Source organism: Scardinius erythrophthalmus (genome assembly GCF_964197995.2).
Source record: "Scardinius erythrophthalmus genome assembly, chromosome: 4".
NCBI classification, from domain to species: Eukaryota; Metazoa; Chordata; class Actinopteri; order Cypriniformes; family Leuciscidae; genus Scardinius; species Scardinius erythrophthalmus.
The window spans coordinates 1,472,871-1,492,550 of NC_138224.1; the positions used below are offsets into that span (position 1 = coordinate 1,472,871).

The 19,680-nt window shown below is 37.4% G+C and overlaps 2 protein-coding genes across 3 annotated transcripts in view; one reads left to right on the forward strand and one right to left on the reverse strand.

Moving 5' to 3' along the window:
- ripply2 (ripply transcriptional repressor 2) overlaps window positions 1–19,680 on the reverse strand; it is a 486,302-nt gene that overhangs the window by 389,617 nt on the left and 77,005 nt on the right. The window lies entirely within an intron of this gene.
- Window positions 13,361–19,680, forward strand: part of pthlha (parathyroid hormone-like hormone a) — a 21,045-nt gene continuing 14,725 nt past the window's right edge. The window contains exon 1 of one of the 2 annotated variants that reach the window (XM_081363871.1): window positions 13,361–13,533. The gene's annotated coding sequence lies outside the window, so the exon portion shown is untranslated. The remainder of the gene's footprint in view (window positions 13,534–19,680) is intronic. The other variant, XM_081363869.1, reaches the window with a different exon arrangement.

The window sequence follows — 19,680 nt, forward strand, 5'->3', positions numbered from 1 at the left end:
CGGTGTGTTTATGCTGAGATTTGTACAGCTTTTAAATTGAAACAATTAATTCCTATGGAGCCCTTCACTTTAGATGTGAAAAATTGCATCGCAACGTATCACCCTTTTAAATATGGTTACATTTCAGCAACAAGTTATATTTCACATTAAATGGCGTATTCTGCTTTTTTCCATGTTGCTGTTTGAGCATGAAAAAGGTTTCAAAGTAATTCTCTATATCAGTGTCTGTTTCTGAACTCCCTGAAACGCCTCCATTGTAGTCTTGAGTTTCTTCCGGGAACGAACACGTCACAATATTCCTCATTTAAATAATTAATGCGCAGAATAAAGGGGCGGGGCCTGGTTGAGTTAGTTAGTAGTGTGTTAAACTGGCGGTTATGGTAAGGGGCGGGACATTTCAAAAACACATTAAGTGCTCGACCAATCACAACACACTGCTCCAACCGACCAATCAGAGCACAGTGTGCTTTTCAGAAGGAGGGGCTTCATAGAGACAGGAACTAAACAGAGCGTTACTGACAGACTGGGAAGAGAGGAGCCGCAACAATGGAGAATATTAGGAGAATAATCAACATTCAAGCAGGCAAACCTGTTCTAGTAGAGCCTGAAAACAATATCAAGACTTTGTAAGAAGACAAAATATGACCTTTTTAAAGTGAATGGCCAAATTGTGTTTTGATTAGCGATGCAGTCAGTGTCTATTTCTGTTGCCATCCGTTAATCGTAATATAATCTTTGTTACTTTAGATTCTGATATCAAACAAAGTCTGAGCTTTCCAATTTCCAAACAAATGTTTGGACGCTCTTTCTTGTTGCTACCTCATGTTTAGTTTACTATTTAATGTATGTTCGAATACATCAAGTTTTTATTACAACCACCATGTTCATATTTCAGCAACATATTGTAGTAGAAACAGTTTGTTCCTTTTTAGATGAATTTGATTGATTGTCAAATCAACTTTAGTTTTGGATTTCTTTTTCTTTTCGGTTTCACAAAAAAAATGAATTTTGATGCACCAGTTTCTACGTCTTTCAGGTCTGCAGACTTCAGTGGCTGTACCTCTAATGTGAATAGACTTTAGCATGCGGTTCCTCGCTAACAGACTGACTCGATCTGGCAGAGACGCCTCGTCCAATATAAGGTGGAAATTGGTCTCAGGTGTCGAGTATGTCCAAACGCATGTCTGCAACTGCTGTTAGAGGCCATTTCTCACCTCATTTATTCTAATAGATGTGACAGATGAACTTTTGGAGGCCCAGTTAGTGGAAGAGCTTCTGTTCTTCTTGCATAGATGCTTTAGCAGGATAAAACAATCAATGGAAGTTTGTCAGGAGACAGTCATAAATGCTCTTTGTGTTTCAAAATGTGTCTAGTCTTTTTCTTTCTTCTTTTCCAGGCCAGCTATCATGACATTTTGAGAGTCTTATTGATGAAGTTGCATATTTATTGTGGAAACCTGTAAAACAACATGCCAAGTTTAACGGCACATGCATGTGAAAGGAAACCCTATTGCCGCTTTTGAGGACGGAGGTTTGTTACACTTAAGGTTACTACTGTTATCAGTATCTATAACCAAGATGAAAACTTCAAGCAATGAAGAAATATTTTCCCTATCTAAAAGTAAAAGGAGATTTTGCAAATGAACCGATAATCGGTGTAGTCTGTAAAAAACACTCAACCACAATTTACCCGTTGCATTTCCTGATAACGTGCCGTGTGTGCCGTTTTTGGGTGAACTACCCCTTTAAGGCCCGATAAAAGAACGATAACTATAAAGTTTAAGTAATCGTTCTAATTCTATGAGAATAGGAAAGTCTACACCGCAACGACACAAATCACTTTCAGAATGTTTTTTTTTTCCAGTTGATGAATGATAAATACATTGACAGCCAATCAGAATCCGCCAGATTTGAACAAGCTCACACATTTAAAAGGGGTAGATGACAGAATGGCATATACTAATGTACTTCTTTATAGTTGTAATTCTTGACGTGAGCAAAAATTTCTAGACTAAAAATAAATTCAATTCACATTTATTTGTAAAGCGCTTTTCACAATACACATCGTTTCAAAGCAGAGTCCACATTACAGTTTAGAGTGATCTGTTATCAGAGGTAACTAAGTTATGTTTTTCAGAAATGTACATATACAAATCACAGTTAGCTTAAGCTTAATTTAAAAAAAATGTAGTAATAAACTAATTATGCACCATTAAAACTTACTCAAACTAAACTGTACTTAAAAATCCAAATATCAACTCCAAAATTGTGACATTTTCTAAACTCTTGCGTCTATGTTTGCGTATTTGCATAAATCTGGTATCGAGCTCTTAAGGTCCACTCACAAGCCAAAGGTCACTGTGGATTTGGTGTGACCCATTCTCACTTCCATCAAAAAAAGTCAATACAAATGCCATGGAGCCAAATTTAAAGTTATTTGTCGTATTTTTGACGCGGGGGCGTGAGTGACTCATCTCTATATGCGACTCGATAAAGAGTTTATTCTATTTCAGACAAGTGACATTTCCAGCTCACTCCTGCAGATCGCAGACAGAGAAGATCGCATGCGTCAGTGATCGAAACCCTGCAGTGGAAATGCTGGCCAGTGAAAGACGCTGTGAAATGTTTAGAGCTGTGAAACAGCAACCACAGCAGCCACACACACACACACACACACACACACACACACACACACACTCGCTGTATGTGGTGTTCCCTGTCATTAAAGCATTATCCAGTACAGTCTGTCTGGCCCTCAGGGAATCCCCTGTGTTCTCATCCGTGTCGGCGTGGGAGAATCATGGTGCATGTTGGGTGTTGGAACAGTTTAGTTTGTGATGTGCATCTATGTCCCGAAGAAAGAGGAAAATGTTGCTCTTTCATATCACTGGATTTTTTTTGTGTTTCACTTATGTATCAACTTTTTCCCCAAAATCGAGTCAAATGAGGTTATCATGCAGTTAATGCATGCAGTAAAAGTATACTTAAGGTTGCATGCTTATGCATTATTATTCTTTTGCATTCTATAGCCCTATTCGGACAGGATTAACTTTACAAGGATAGATGTAGTAATTTTACCACAGGACGTCTGTAATATTAATGGCCAATTCGCACAGGATAAGACATCTCAGTAAAACTAGCAGAAGTGGGAGAGTAACTCGATTTGCGCATCGCCGTCTCCCTCCTGTCGTCATGTGTGTATTACGCTGCTTCCTGATATCACGTGCGCAAACACATATAACCTATATTTATATATATATTACAGTTATGTCCAGTCGAACGATGTATTAATTAACTTCAACTTACCTAACGCTAAAAGATGTTTCGTGCCTCTAACAAGTGCTTTCGATCTTCTTTCTGATCTGAATGGCGTGTGGAAAACACTTGAGTTTTGCCACAGACTCGTCCCAGCGTCTAGAACGCAACTGAATGCTCTCCATACTCCATAAAAAACCCGGAAAACTACTTTTAAACAGGAAATTACTAAATATTTACGTACATATTTACAGCGGGTCTATTTGCACGGGATTAGTATTACCTGAGGTAATATTTCCGGACCTTTTTACTGAAGGTAAAAGTCGCCGTAATCTTTTCTGACATTGTAATGATCACTGAGATACACATTCAGACAAATAAGCAATCACAAATAAGCTCTGGTAATTATTACTTTACCCCTCCTCTCCATGTTAAACTAGTCCTGGGGCTTATGCCATTGAAAATTCCAACAAGAAAAAATTCACTTTAAACAACTGTTCTTCCTGTAATGTTATTAGAGCGTTCGTTCATAGTTATCTGGTCTTTAATAATGTTCTCTAAATGTTATTTACACATCATTCATGGAGTTTTTTTCTGAAACACATTAGTTGGACGTTCGTCTAGCATTCTTTAATGTTACTACTTGTTTCAGAACGTTCAGAGAACATTCAAAAGTGTCCAAATTGTTTGCAGAATGACAAAATAAAGTGTTTTCTCCTTAAAACTGCAGTGAACCAAAGACAGTCTCAAAAACACGCTTTGAAATCGCTGGTGTTTCTGACGTCACAAACTACCTTGTAACCAATCAGATCAACGTGTGATCGTCAACGAGTGGATCTCTGAGCTGAGTGAGTGAGTGGAGGCGGGGCTCATTTGCACATTCATAGAACCGCATATATGCATACTGAATGAGGCAAGGGTGTTGAGTTAGATATTTTAAGGCGTGAAGAATTAGTTTTTTTAAAGGAAAAAACATTTTAAAATGTCATTTTAGTGATCAAAGATGAGTTTTAAGGGATACAATTATTTACTACAGGGGGACTTTAAAACATTTTAAAAGACATGGACATTTTGAATGTTCAACTTAATGGGAACATCAGCAAAACGTTCATATAATATTTTTGTTAGCTGGAATGGTGCATAGTTTTAGTGTATATTGCATGATTTGGGACACAACTCTAGCCTAGAAATCTAGACGAACCCTAGCGGCAGCAAAAAGTTTTTTGCAGCCAGGGTAGTCTAGCAACTCTCCATTGACTTGCGAGCTGCAAAAACCTAAATTGGGTCAGGCCAATCACATCATGTATAGAGTAGGCGGGGCGGGCTTAACATAATGACGGCAGAGTTGCGACGGTTCCCTGTTACTTGAAAACAAAGAATGGCGGCTGCTGCTGGAGAACAGTCTTTCGAATCGGCTTTGGCCGCGACTCTGGACGACTTGGAGTTAAGTTTTTCTTTGAGAAAAGAGCAAAGAACGGCACTTAAGTCATTCTTAAAAAAAGGAAGATGTGTTCGTAGTTTTGCCGGCCAGATATGGCAAAAGTTGAATCTATCAACTAACGATAGCTCCGCTGTTGGGAAAACGCTCTGGTTGGTTGAAGCGCTGTCCTATTGCGTGCAGAGGGAATTTGAAAGACAGCCGTTATCCCGCCCCTCGGATTGAGCCGTGTCTATGGTGAGTTGCCAGACCTAACATCTTGATGTAGGTCTGGCTTGCCAGGCTAACACAACTCTACTTTAAAGTACAAAGACATTTTTATCAATGATAACTTCTGGAGAGAAATGGCGCACAAGGATGAACTTTCCTAGTGTGCATTTGCCTAAGCGTTCGCATCAAAACTTTGGGCATAAGACTATAGAACTGTGGAAAGCAGCTCATATCATTTAATGAGAAGTGTTTAAGCTCATATTGAGATCTCTGACTTGATTGTAGATCTGACTTTGATTCGTACAAGACTTTGTTGAGGGGTCATTTTCTCAAGAGAAACATCTGAGAAGCAGGAGACTTTCTCTGTATTTAATCTCATTGCTGTTTATAGGCAACAAGTGAGATATTTAAGAGGTCTCATTTGTGAATTTTCTATGGGAAGCGTCATGCAAAACATGTTGAGCCCCATTTGAAAAGTGGGCCACACAGAGAGCGTCTCATCACTGTGTTCTGGAACTAAACAGCATCATTGTTCTGTTTTCCTCCCACGAAGCCCTGGAAACCTCACAGCTAATCTGTGAAGAATGAGGCCTGTGACATTTTCAGCAAATGCATTCATAATCCTGCAGTTCTGTCAGATCACTTAAAGTCGTTTCCTGGGTTTTTAACATGTTCTAAGGATAATGTGAGTGACACTACTACTACTACAAAAAAAAAAGTTTTACTTTTTACTGCCTTGTTGTCCAGTACAATTAAAATTGCAGATTTTGACTGCCAGTTCATCTACTGTCATGGCAGAGCAACAGTCTGAAGAGGATCTTGTTGAGCACTTGTAAGTTAGTTAAAGTCATTCATTTCCTAAATAATAACACGTTCGGTTTAATGTCAGAGGCATTTAAATGTAACTATATCAAAACCATGAGTTATAAGGTTTGTTACCATCAAATAAATGCAAAGTCAGCATGAAATGGAAATTCACAGATAAAAAAAAAAGCATGTTATTGATCTTATTGTGAAGATTCATTCGTGCATGTTTCTTTTTTGACCTCTAAATCTCTGGTGACGTAATCATTCAGTCCGCTTAAACTCCGCCCCTGTTAGCTCAAGCTCATCTGCATATACCTGAGTGCCACGCCCCCATTTCTCCATCCAATCAACCGATGCGTAGAATCAAGTCCCTTACATTTATTCTTTGGATAAAGAAGAAAAGATCTGTCGGTACTTCCACAACTTAGTCGCCCTGTGGTGAAAATCCAGGTTTTAATGTTGTTTATATGTCTATGTGGTGTTTTTAATATGCTTTAAGACAAACCATGTGTAAATTCATAAGTCGAGTGTTTTCTCCTTAAAACTGCAGTGAACCAAAGACAGTCTCAAAAAAGACGGTTTGAAATCGCTGGTGTTTCTGACGTCACAAACTACCTTGTAACCAATCAGATCAACGTGTGATTTTAAAGAAAAAAAACGTTTATATATGTAATTTTGGTGATCAAAGATGAGTTTTAAGGGATAAAATTATTCACTACAGGGGGACTTCAAATAAGCAATAATAGTGATGCTTGACTTAGCAAACACAACTTTTAAGAGTACACTTTTGGCCTCTCCAAGCGATATTTACAGTGTTTGTGAAATGCAAAGTTTTTCTCACGCTGGTTCTCCAAGCGAAGGTGATTTAAGATGCAGCACAGTTTTGTAATTCCAGCCCCATTATTCCACTCGAGAAACGGCCAAGATGTAGTTGGCCTATGGAGGAAGATGCCATTCACTGAGTTTTCCAGTACAGATGAAGCCCACCAACAACATCCACTGGAGAATTCATGCTGACATACGCGACACACGCCAAACAATGCACAATAAATACAGTATTACATATGAGCCAGGGATGCCAAAGACAAGCAGTATGGAGAGAGAAAGCTAAGTGTTGTTGAATTCCTGGCTCTACATGAGAAGCTTCGTCCTGGATTGAGTTTCACCCTCAACTCGCTGCCACACAAAGCAAATCGGACACATCACACGGCTAATAATAGCCAGAGCGAACACCACAAATTAATTACAGACTTCAGATCTTCCATCAGCGTATGTGTGCAAGACAGTTCCATGTAAAGCATCGTGGAGGTCAGATGAACACGCTAAACACACAAGACATGCGCTCAAAGAGAAATGTATCTGGGTCGAGTGGGACGGACTGCAGATTCAGTAGGGATTTGAGATTCTTGGAAGTGGGTTTAAACCATGACATTTCAAAATAAGATTTGGTCCTACGTTTGGCTGCAAGAGGGTTTTTTTTTTTCTACCAAAAATTTAATTTCTGTCATCCATTATTCATCCTCATGCCATTCCAGGTTTGATGCGGAACACAAAAGACGTTCAGCAGAAAGTTCACACAACTGTAAATAAGTTCATCCTACTCTTTGTGTGAGGAACAGGCCAAAAACTAGGGCTTTATTCACTAAAAATCCCAGTTTTAACTAGAGATGCATGATATATCGGCATCGGCCAATATATGTCAATTTTCAATCTTATCGTTATCGGCCCGATAAGAAAATTTGGCCGATATATTAAAGCTGACAAATAATGTATTATTTCCTTCAGCCTAGACACTTCAGATGCGCACTGTTCAACATGATGGTTTTGAATTGCTTGAAATATGATTGGAATCACTTCAAAAAAGGAAAATATGGTTAAGTGCAACGGGCAGCGCAAATCTGTCATATCGGCTACATAAAATTATAATGAAAACATCATTATAATTGTGTGCTTGGGACATGACTTTTAATGGTGAGACTTTAGTTTTTGTAATCAGGCTCTCAAAAATTTGGATTTGGATTTATCGGCCAATATATCGGTTATCGGCTTTCAAATATACAAAATTATCGGTATCGGCCTAAGTTTTCATACCGGTGCATCCCTAGTTGTAACTCAAAACTCATGCATCATGTTATTGTTTTTGGACAAGTTTCACATTTTATTGAAATTAGTTGAAAATAGACTTGTTTTTCTATGTCGAATATCAAATGCAACATTAAATACAACTCATCTAATACAGCCTTTTAATATCACTATACTTTTCCGCTAGACTGTTACTCGTTTCCATTACAACCATTTAATATACTTATAAAGTGACAACTTCCTCTTTGTAGTGGGCGAGAAGTAATCAGGAGCATCTTGTGCTAATTCAATTAGCACAGACTGGTCTTAATTACAGCCCTTCAAAGAGGCTTCTTAAAAAAAAAAAAAAAAAAATTCTTATTGTAGTTCGCTAAAATGCGTTCCATATCTGTCTATTTCAGCTCTGTCTCCACAACAAACTGTGAACACACACATGTGGAAGCATTTTAACTGTAGAATTCGTCTCAATGCTGTAATAAAGCAAAGACTCTTTTAAATTCGCACCATATTGCATCTTCTCTCTTTGATGAGCAATATCAAATCTTGCTAATGAATTTTTCCAGTTGAGTGCAACTTAGCATGTGTTATCCAGTTATGTAGTTGGACATGATCCAATTATATAGTTATATGTAATTATAGTTTGTAGCAGACAAATTTCTTCAAATTATCTTTCAGTTATTTGGGCATAATGTGTTTTGAGGAACAACGGGAAGTGATGATGTGGACTTAAAGGAACAGTTCACCCATAAATGAAAATTCAGGTCGTCTTTCCAAATGTTTCCATACTTGGCTAACATTTTTCTGTCTATACAATGAAAGTCAATGGGGTCCAATGTTGTTTGTACCTTGAACGTCTAGAATTTTTAGCTTTTGTACTGCATTTTGTGTCTTTGCCAGTCTGAGAAAGCGCCTGCTTGACTATTTAATGCAAGCCAACAGGAAAACGAACTCATTCGCTTTCCCTGCGAGTGTGTGATTATTAAAGTAGCCATCGTTTCTGTTGGACTCGGGAGCAGAGGAACATGTGATGCTAGGCCTTAAACTGACCTCATAACATCCATCTTCCTTTTCATGCCTTCAAAAAGACGGATGTGTTTAAAGTGGGATGCCTGGTATGAGTATAAAATACCTGCTTTCCACAGAAACCACAGTCATTTACCCTTAAAGAGGAAAAACTCAGGAATTCGACTGACCTCCGGGTCAAAAATTGCTCTTGTGTGTTTCGTCTGGAAAGAAAGTAGATCGTTGAGGAGCGCTATACGAGTGTGTTGGCTGCTAAATCCCACCGGCACTGCCAGGTGGATATATTTCAGGTCACATCCTGAGGAAGAAGCAGGTAAAAGTGTAGAGAACATGGGAAGAAGAAAGTCCGAGTTTCAGATCAAGCGTTTGAGAGACGCTGGCACTCGAGACGGACCACACATCACCAAACCTCCTGATTCATGCGATCTGTCTGAAGGGCAAGGCCAGTCACCAAAGGTACTCTCTACTATAACTTAAGAGTCTTAAATATGTCTTAGTTTCTGTTCAAAGAATAGTTCACCCAATAATTAATCACAGTTAACTGTCAAACCCCCCAAAAAAGCATAATATTTGAAGTTTCTAAATCAATAGCAGTGTGTGACTGAGCATCTAAAAGTTTTACTTGGATTATTAATTGCAACTTTTAAGTTGTACTTTTGCATAACCGTATTTGCCTCTTTCACCAGTTTTAAAGTCAAAGTCAAATGCCACTGGCTCTTGTGTGTCTCATAACCAGTAAACGATTACTTTTAGTCCTGAAAACGCTGTAAATTAAAAATAATTATATTACAAATATTAATGTTTACCATTTATTTATTGTGTCAGGTCATCTCTGCAAGTTATTGCTCATTTCAACACCATGAGTGTCAACAGATGGTATCGCACAAGTAATGACTGCTTTTTAAAGGGGTGGTATAATGCCCTTTCACAAGATGTAAAATAAGTCTCTGATGTCCCCAGAGTGTTTATGTGAAGTTTTAGCTCAAAATACCCCACAGATATTTTTATATATATGTTAAAATGGTCACTTTTTAAGGGTGAGCAAAAATGCACGGTTTTTGTGTGTGTCCCTTTAAATGCAAATGAGCTGCTGCTCCCGGCACAGGGGGCGGAGCTACAACAGCTTGTGTCTTGAAAATTTAAAAAACTTTTTTGTTTGTTTAAATTTACTTAGCTGATGTGGAGTTAGCTATCTTCTAGTCATTGGTTAGCATATTCTGTTATGATAATCTATAAATCGTGTTCCCGGGGGCGGGGTTTATGTAAATTTTGGGGTTGGTGATTTCACTAACCCAGGAGGAATGTTATGTAGTCCCTACCAGTCGTTTGTTGTAGTCCTTAAAAAGCGATTCCTTTAAAAGAAAATATTTCCCTTTGTACTTTATATAGTACAACTTCGAACTTTGAGCGTTGTAACTTTGCAGATGTTGTTTATGCACAAACAGCAACATTATACACTAACTAAAGTTAGAAAAGTGAAATCATAATAAACACCCCTTTAAAGTCCAATGAATGAAAAGAGCAACTGATATTTTCCTTCATATTATTACATCAGCCTTGGTTCTGTGTTTGATTGGATGTTGAGATGTGAGCACTCGAGTGTATGCAGATGAGCGTGAGCTTGCAGGGGCGGAGTTTAAACACTGAATGATTGGAGGATCCAGCATGTGTCACATACATCAGGTCAAAACGTTTTTTATTAATGAAATGCATGCACGGATGAACTGTTAACAATAAGATCTGTAACAAGCATTTAGATAATAAGTAGAATTGTTTCTAAACTTGTTTCCCAAAGCATCTTAAGATGGGATACACAAGTGTTTTATCATGGAAAACATTACATTTTCTTTGAACACAATTGTAAATCTGCATTTGTCTTTTCTCTCATATAGGACCCTACATAGAAACCTCTGAGGAGAAACGTCCTCGTAGTCACGAGGCAAGTGCTGAATGTTAAATTAATCAAGGTAGGTTTCAGAAGAGCCTAAAACACTGGGAATTCGTTCCCAAAAAACAAATTGGAATCATGCGCTAACGCTAGGAGAGCGTTCAATGTTGGGTGGGATTAACCAGTATATAGTTCTATGTACGTTCGGTTAACCCTAACTCTGCAACGTTCTTGTATAGTTAATTGATGATTATAAAAATAAAGCCTAAAAATAACCATTGGATAATGTTCTGTATGAAAACTTCCCTGCGATGTTCTGAGAATGTTAGTTGGTCATTACAAACAATAGAACCTTAAAAGCACATTCAACATTAGGAATTGGTTTAAAAACAATGGGAACTTTCCATGTTTACTGGGATTCAACTTTGTGAACCTAATGTTATGATTAGTTGGAACACTTTACAATAGGGTCCTTAATGCATTACATGTGTTACATTATTTATTAACTAATGTTAAAGTCCTCCTGTCGTCAATCATTTTGTCATCTTTGAACAGCAAAATGACATATTTAAGTTTTTTCCTTGAAAAAAAAATTCTTCATGCCTTAAAATATTGTGAGTGTAATTCGACACCCTTGCCTCATTTAGTATGCGCAGCTCTATGAATATGCAAATGAGCCCCGCCTCCACTCACTCACTCAGCTCAGAGATCCACTGGTTGACGATCACACATTGATCTGATTGGTTACAAGGTAGTTTGTGATGTCAGAAACACCAGCGATTTCAAAGCGTGTTTTTGAGACTGTCTTTGGTTCACTGCAGTTTTAAGGAGAAAATACTCAGCAATGCTGTCGACTTATGAATTTACACATGCTTTGTCTTAAAGCACATTAAAAACACCACATAGACATATAAACAACATTAAAAGCTTGATTTTCACCTCAGGGCGACTTTAACAGATTGTACCTTATTGTAAAGTGTTAACATTATTTTTGACTTTGACATTATTATCAGACCAGATCTGCGCCTCTAAAAACAAAACAGACTCTTTCCAAGTACATGCTTCAGGATAAACTGCAATGTGAACCAGACTTTATGCAAAACATAATCCTGGCAACTAGAATGACCACAAGTAAACAAACACTTGGTATCAACTCCACAAATCACCGCATCACTCATGAACTCCTGAGGAGAAACGCACACGAGTAAAGCACAGATAATCCTCATCGCAGTCAGGACTATGTCAGACTCTAATACTGTAATCGTCTGGTGTGTGTTTGGTGTTTTGTGGTGCCGTTCCCAGTCAGCGGTCGGAGCACAGAGAGGGAACGCAAGCAGGTCATGATACACACGATACACTGATACACACACGCCACGGGCCACAGCAAAGCCCAAACCACCAGCAGCGCCCGCAACTAAACATAGCTCAACCTCAGCTCAGACGACCTCTCTCTCTCTCTCTCTCTCTCTCTCTCTCACTCACACACACACACACTCTCTCTCTCTCTCTCACTCACACACACTCTCTCTCTCTCTCTCTCTCTCTCTCTCTCTTTCTCTCTCTCTAATGTAGATTTTGTGTAAACCAAAAAGACTTAGAGCATTTATTTTTAAAATATGGAAGATTACAAGGTCTTTTTAATTTTATTAAAGATTTTGATAAGGCATTTTCTGATAAAATATGTATTGGGAGTGTTAAGTATAGGTATTCTATCACTATGAGAAGGATGGCATGCTTATTAAACTATTTGTTGGGAACAGCAAAATTAACAATCTGGAAACCTTGGGACTACTGAGGTGGAAATGATGTTTAGAAAACTAGTGGGTGGAAGAAGCAAAATTGAATTTGCGTATTACAAACTTATGAAAAATTAAATGTTTTTTTGTAATATTTGGTGTTTTAAAGATATGTTGTGTGATTTTTGAGGGTCAGTTGGTTTTGAATATTATTATTTTCATTTATTACCTATTATTATTGTGAATGTGTAAAGTCCTCTCTCTCTCTCTCTCTCTCTCTCGCTCTCTCTCTCTCTCTCTCTCTCTCTTTCTGCAGACTCAGATTAGCTGTGACGTTAAACACACACATTGACCGCTGCGCTGAGTTTGGAGCGCGTTCACACACTCGCCACATTCCTCCACACGAAGGCCTGAGTTAATTATCACGGTTTAATGCCACAACAGAGCTGCGTCTCCTCCTCGGCTGCTTTCATATTTGGCTTTTACATGATAATATTAATGTGCCTGAGAGAAGTTTATGTAGCATTTAAGCTTGTGAAATAACAGTCATTTGCAGTGTTGGGTATCAGCGTGTGACGCGACGGGGCAAGTTTTCTGGGAAAGTATGTTTGATTTTTTTTTTTTTTTTTTTTACTGGTGTGAATCACACGAAAAATACTGTGAAAAATGAATAACATGTGATTTTCTGTTTCAAAAAAAGACAGGCGAGTTACTTTGGCATACAGTTAGATATAAAACCCCACAACCCACACTTATGTCTGTGTGTGCGTGTGTGTGTGTGTGTTTTGAGGCATCGTCTAATTTCATATGCAGCATGTCGTGTGTGTGTGTGTGTGTGTGAGGCGGTAGTGTTGACTACTCAGTGATGTCAGAAGCAGCCCTGAACCTCATATATATATATTTTGAACGTTCAACTCCTTCACAAGTAGCAGAGGAGCTCAAGAGTCAAGACATCTTCAGACTCGAGGACAAACCAGAAATCAGGACAGACCAGACTGATTTCAGGACAGTAAATGCAAGACTTTTGACCAGCAGAAGAAATATCCGTATGGATTGTTAAGGCAACTTTGTGGACTGCCGTCTTAATCACTACAGTGAGTATTTCTCATATCTTTTAAAGCAGTGAAATATCACTGTTTGTGTTTTCTTTTAGTTGGTAGTCACAGGTTTGTGAGATTATATTAGTGTAAAGGTCTTATTATTAAAATGTTTCTCATTCATGGCTCAGGAAACTTAATGATGTTCTTAGTTTCATTTAGTTTAATCAGAACTAATACTGAATCAACTCACTAACAAGTCATTTTAGTAGCCTTAAAATAACTCATTTTTTTGCACTGCAATATGGTTTTATTTAAGTATCATCTTTGTCTTCATTGATTTAGTTTGTTAGGAGAAATAAGAACAGACAAATGAGTCAACAGTAAGAGTATAGATGTTTAAAATGTGGATCATTCGAACTCTATATAGAGTTTAATGAGAAATGACTGATTTTGCTTCACGCTTTAAACTCTCTCTCTTTTTTACTAAAAAAATGCATTAATGTGAAAGAGTTGGGTAACACTTTATTTCACAGTGTCCTTGTTACATATGTTACATGTACTTACCGTAGTAATAACAGTAAATTATGCATAATTACATGCAACTAACCCTCAACCAATCCCTAACCCTATAGTAAGTACATGTAGTTGATTAATATTACTCAGTACTTAAACATATAATTACACTGTAACAATGACACCTTCAAATAAAGTGTAACCAAGGGTTTTTACAAAATCAACCTTTATATGTCATCTTTACGATGTGGATCATTCCCTCGGTTGCGGAGTTTAATGAGAAGTGTTGGAGATCAGATTGAGATCCCTGACTTTCCCTGGCAAATCTGAGATGTAGTCGAGATTTCTCCTGCAAATCTGGAGTTGAGGGTTTATTTTCTCTGGAGAAACTCAAGCAAAAGTCTCAGTTTGTGGAATCTCTCTTTTGTGAGTATCTCAACAGGCTCTTCTGATGAAGCACGTGTGAATCCTAATGAAGTTCAGCTCTGGTGTGTGTGTGTGTGTGTGTGTGTGTGTGTGTGTGGCTCAGAGAACATGTTGTTGTGTGTTTGTGTTGGGTTGCGATAGAGATGACAGTAAATCAGCGCCACATTGATCCTCACTATCTGAGAGATCAGATCAGATTGGATCTTGATGAAGAGGTTCAGCTGAAGATGAAGTCATAGGTTTTGCTCTTCGCCTTTAATATTTGGGAACGCTTTAATATTTCAGATGTTTATTATGAGATTAAAGATACAGATTTGCAGACGTCTTATTCACTCAGATGTGTTTCCACAAGAGATCTCACTTTACTCGGGTTTACAATGATTTGCCATCGAAAGTCAAATCTATGCTCTAAAACTATATCAAACTATTTCTATATATATTTATATCAAAATATCTATGTAACTCAAAACTCCATTAAGTCTCCTGAACCATGAAAGAGCAAACTCTCTGAGTGAGCAATACAATTTCTTTATTTTTATTTCTTTGTTTATATATACTATATATATTTATATATATACATCAATGGAATCTAGAACTCTAAATTATATATATATATATATATATATATATATATATATATATATATATATATATATATATATATATATATATCTCAGTGCTGTCAGTTGGTTAATTAATCAGTATTAATGTAAAATTTTATAAATTTCTGGTAATTAAATTAGTAACACCAGCCAATAAATATTACAGTATTATTGAATCCCTCATTTTAAACATTCAATAGGCTTTAGTCTTCACTTAAACATTTTATAATACATTTTAAATGTAGCTTTGACATTAACACACACACACACACACACATACATACATATATTTTGGAGTGTTGATGTTTCATCATGGGTTGCTGATTAGATATATGATATTTAAAGCAGATTTAGCTTTATTTACGCTTCAGACTCACTACTATCATCAGGACTGTTCTGTTGGTCAACGTTCATATTCAGATCAAGTGTCTTCATTAAAGTATTAGAGCAGCGTATATCCAGCTCATATAGTGAGTATTAATTCACTATAATCCCAAGATACTCTGTTTATGATTGGATGAGGGGAAAAAGATCCATTAATGTGACAAAAAGGGGTTTTCGGTTTGACGTTCTGTTCTGCGCGAGTCTGAATCGTAAAGTAAATGGTGTGATATAATACTTTATGACTTCTGGAGAGAACTGAGAGAAATCCACAGAAAAGACCAAAAGCAGCCAATGAATGTGATTATCCTCTGGGACGAGGAACAATGCAGGGATGTTATCTGGTTTAACCCTTCATGCACCAACACATGAGCCTTTAACCCTTGGTTTGATTGATCTCAGCAATAAACCATGCAGTATAATGTGACTGGTAGGATGTATAACATGCATTATCATACTAAACGGGGTCTATTTTGGCTTAAACATCTGGAAACCGATTCTGTAAAGTCTAATTCAGAATTAACTGTGAATGTGAACAGCCGCTGTACTCTCGTTTAACACGTTTAATTAAGTCCCTTATTAGTGTTGCGATATTGAATCTGATATAGTCGTCTAAATAAAACGTCCTCGGATGGAGAGAGAGAGAGATTAGACGACGTGAGAGAGAGAGAGAGAGAGAGAGAGACGGAGGAAAAAAGCAGTAAGATTAAAAGCGAACATTTGTTTTGTGTATGTATGCTGCTCTCTGCCAAAAGCCAGTAATTTTGGATGAATCTAAAACAGCTTTCCTGGCGCTGTCCCACTTCACGCCTTCTGCCAGGAAAGACTTTTTTCACCTGTTTATATGCAGGTAAAGTATACTCTACAGAGTGCCCCCGAATGAGGTCTTTTTTTCCAACTCAACACGAAACCCTTATATAAGTGTGTGTGTGTGTGTGTGTGTGTGTGTGGACCACAGGAGCTGAAACAGGTAGACAGGACCTGTGTGACTGAAGTGGAACTTTAACTACATCAGCATGTAAACTGAAGGAGCCTGTAAAACATATACATCACTCTTTATCATCAGTGCTCTTCTCTTTTAACCGTCGGGACGGGGAAGAGTGTGTGCTATTTACACACGCTGCAAAACAATCATGTTTTTGTCATGTTTTCCATTACAAGTATCTATATTCTTAAATTAAAGAGGCTTTTGGAAAGTCCAGGCTCTACTAGAACAGGTTTTCCTGCTTGAATGTTGATTATTCTCCTCATATTCTCCATTGTTGCGGCTCCTCTCTTCCCAGTCTGTCAGTAACGCTCTGTTTACTTCCTGTCTCTATGAAGCCCCTCCTCCTGAAAGCACACTGTGCTCTGTGATTGGTCGAGTGCTTCGAGTGTGTTTGGGAAATGTCCCGCCCCTTTCCATAACCGCCAGTTTAACACACTACTAACTAACTCAACCAGGCCCCGCCCCTTTATTCTGCGCATTAATTATTTAAATGAGGAATATTGTGACGTGTTTGTAGTCGGATATTTGTTCTTGTTTTAAGGATAAACTCAATACAATTTGATACAAGGGCATTAATCATTAGGGCAATTTGCTTCTCAAGTAAATGTATCTTGATTTAAGAATGTGTGTGAATCAGGCACAGGAGAGACGGACACACACCACAACAGACAGTAATTGAGGTGTTTTGTGAATAGGATCTGTCTATTGTTCCTTCAAAGAGAAAACCGGAGCGCCTCGAGCTAAATGACGTGAGAAGTTCTGTCAAAATCTGTTGCGTTTGCCAGCGTTAGTAAACACAAACACATTTGTATGCAGACACATCTGAAGCAAATCAAAACTTAAGAAATACCTACACAACAGTTTGTGGTTTAAAGCCAGCATGAATTTATTTATAAGTATTTCTGTGTGAATGACAGCGATAAAAAAAAAAAAAAAAATCTAGGGAATTATTCTTGACATCATCTAACAAAAAGGCGGAGCAAGTTATTATATTTTGAGAATGATTATGAAAGCAAACATTTGCTTATATAATGTAGACTGATGAATCATTCTCAATAAGACCAGGAACATGCATTAAAGGTATAGTGGAGGATCTTTCCGAATTTTAGATAAGACCCGCCCTCTCCGCTTTTTGAAAAGTTTGATTGATTCACCAGAATGATTGACAATTAGGAGGACCAATAGTATAGGTGATCCACCCGGAAGTAAAAAATCCTCCGCTATACCTTTAAGAAAGTAAATAGAGTCTGTTTTGATTTCATGTTGACTTAGAACACAAGTGAGCCGAGAATCAGACACATCCAGGCAATGATGCTCACTAAAACACACTCATTTTGTTCTTTTGTAAACAGATCGGCCCGTAAATTATTCCACAGATCTTCAAGAGAAAATCTAAATGACGTTGTCAAAAATTGTATGTATGCCTGTTTAGCTTTTTACTTCAGCCGATTGTATTTAGGCCTTAATTTGTGTTTGTGAAGATGAACAAAACGTGTAAGAATCATAAACTGTTGTTAATCACAGAGAAATTTGATAATTCAGCAATAATCTAAAAATCCAAATGGGAAAATCCCAGTTTTTGTCGAGGGAACCACTTCAAAATTTCACATTTAATTCAATGTGTTGATTCTTTGTGCTTATTTGTGAACTTATTATTATTATATATTATTTTTATATCATTATGATTTGTTTGTTTTTTTTAGTTTACGAAATTCCGTCATCACTGCAGCACTCAATTTGTTACAATAGTTAATTTTAAATAAACACTTATTATTTCTGATTCATCAGTGAGGGATGAAAGTGAGGATGGGAGAGTTGTGTCTGATTTAATTAGTAAGATAGGCAAGTAATAAGATCTTGAAGAATTGGATCGGATCCAGAAAAGAGCGAGACGGGGTGAGGAAAGGCCAAACGCATCAGCTGGGAGAAATTCCTCGAATTCTCTGCACACGTCTGTGCGTGGGACGAACACTAATGTAAAAGACAGCTGTGAAAATCAATTAATCTTGTTGAACGAGAAGCCGTAATGAGTCACACTTCTGGGAAAGAGGAAGTTGCGCATGTAACAAACCAATGGACCTTCGAATTAACACTTAAAAACTGCCAGTGTCCACTGACCAAAATTAGTTTAGAGTGATAATAATACATATAGATCTCTTTTAACCATTAAAGTAATTGGTTAATCATTTAATCACCCTTTCATTGCAAACCCATATGATTTTTCAGTTACACTTCATTTGGTAACACTTTTTTACATTGTCCTTGTTACATATGTTACATGTACTTACCATAGTAATAACAGTAAATTATGCATAATTACATGCAACTAACCCTCAACCAAACCCTAATCCTACCCTAACCCTATAGTAATTTTTAATTTTTATTTTTAATCGAAGACATAGGCGTATTTTCCAAGCATTAATGACAAGGAAAGACCATTATACTGTGATATATTCCTTTATATTCCATAATATTCCTTTTTCAAATTGCCTGAAAAACCACCTCATGCGAGCGTAACATTTTATTTGCGATATATGGGATTGATTGCGAAATTGACTTGTTTCCATTGGGCGTATTTTCAATTCGCAATTTGAAGAATAATGAAACTATTGATGTCAAACCTCACGTTATGCATCTTGATATGCCAAGTTATGCCACGAAAGTGCAAATTAAATTAGAGAGTATTTTCTATATGCATAATGCAGTTTTTTTTGTGAATAACTCATCTGTGAATTTGATTTATTTTTTTAATGTCTTCTCTTTGGTGACGTATACAGGATCCTCCAATCATTCAGTCCGCTTAAACTCCGCCCCTTCCAGCTCACACTCATCTGCATACACTCGAGTGCCACGCCCACATCTCAACATCCAATCAACAACCAGCGCATAGAACCATGTCCCACCCAACTTTTCCCCCCGATAATCCGCTACACTCGGATGTACGTCACAATATGAAAGTAAAGATCTGGCGCTACTTTAAAAACCGTTTGAGGAAGTCAATAATCTTTACACTTTATTTTATTAAACAGATCGGAAATGTTTGTCCAGCAGCAGAACAGAGTGATCCTAGATTATCGTTTTTTTGGGGGGGGGTTCGTTTTGACGGCCATTTTCCCACCATAGAAGAAAAATCGGTAACACTTTATTTGTGTCATTGTTACATGTAGTTACTATAGTAATAACTATAAATTATGCATAATTACATGCAACTAACCCTCAACCAAACACCAATCCTATAACCCTATTGTAAGTACATGTAATTACTTAATATTATTCATTACAAAATGTATA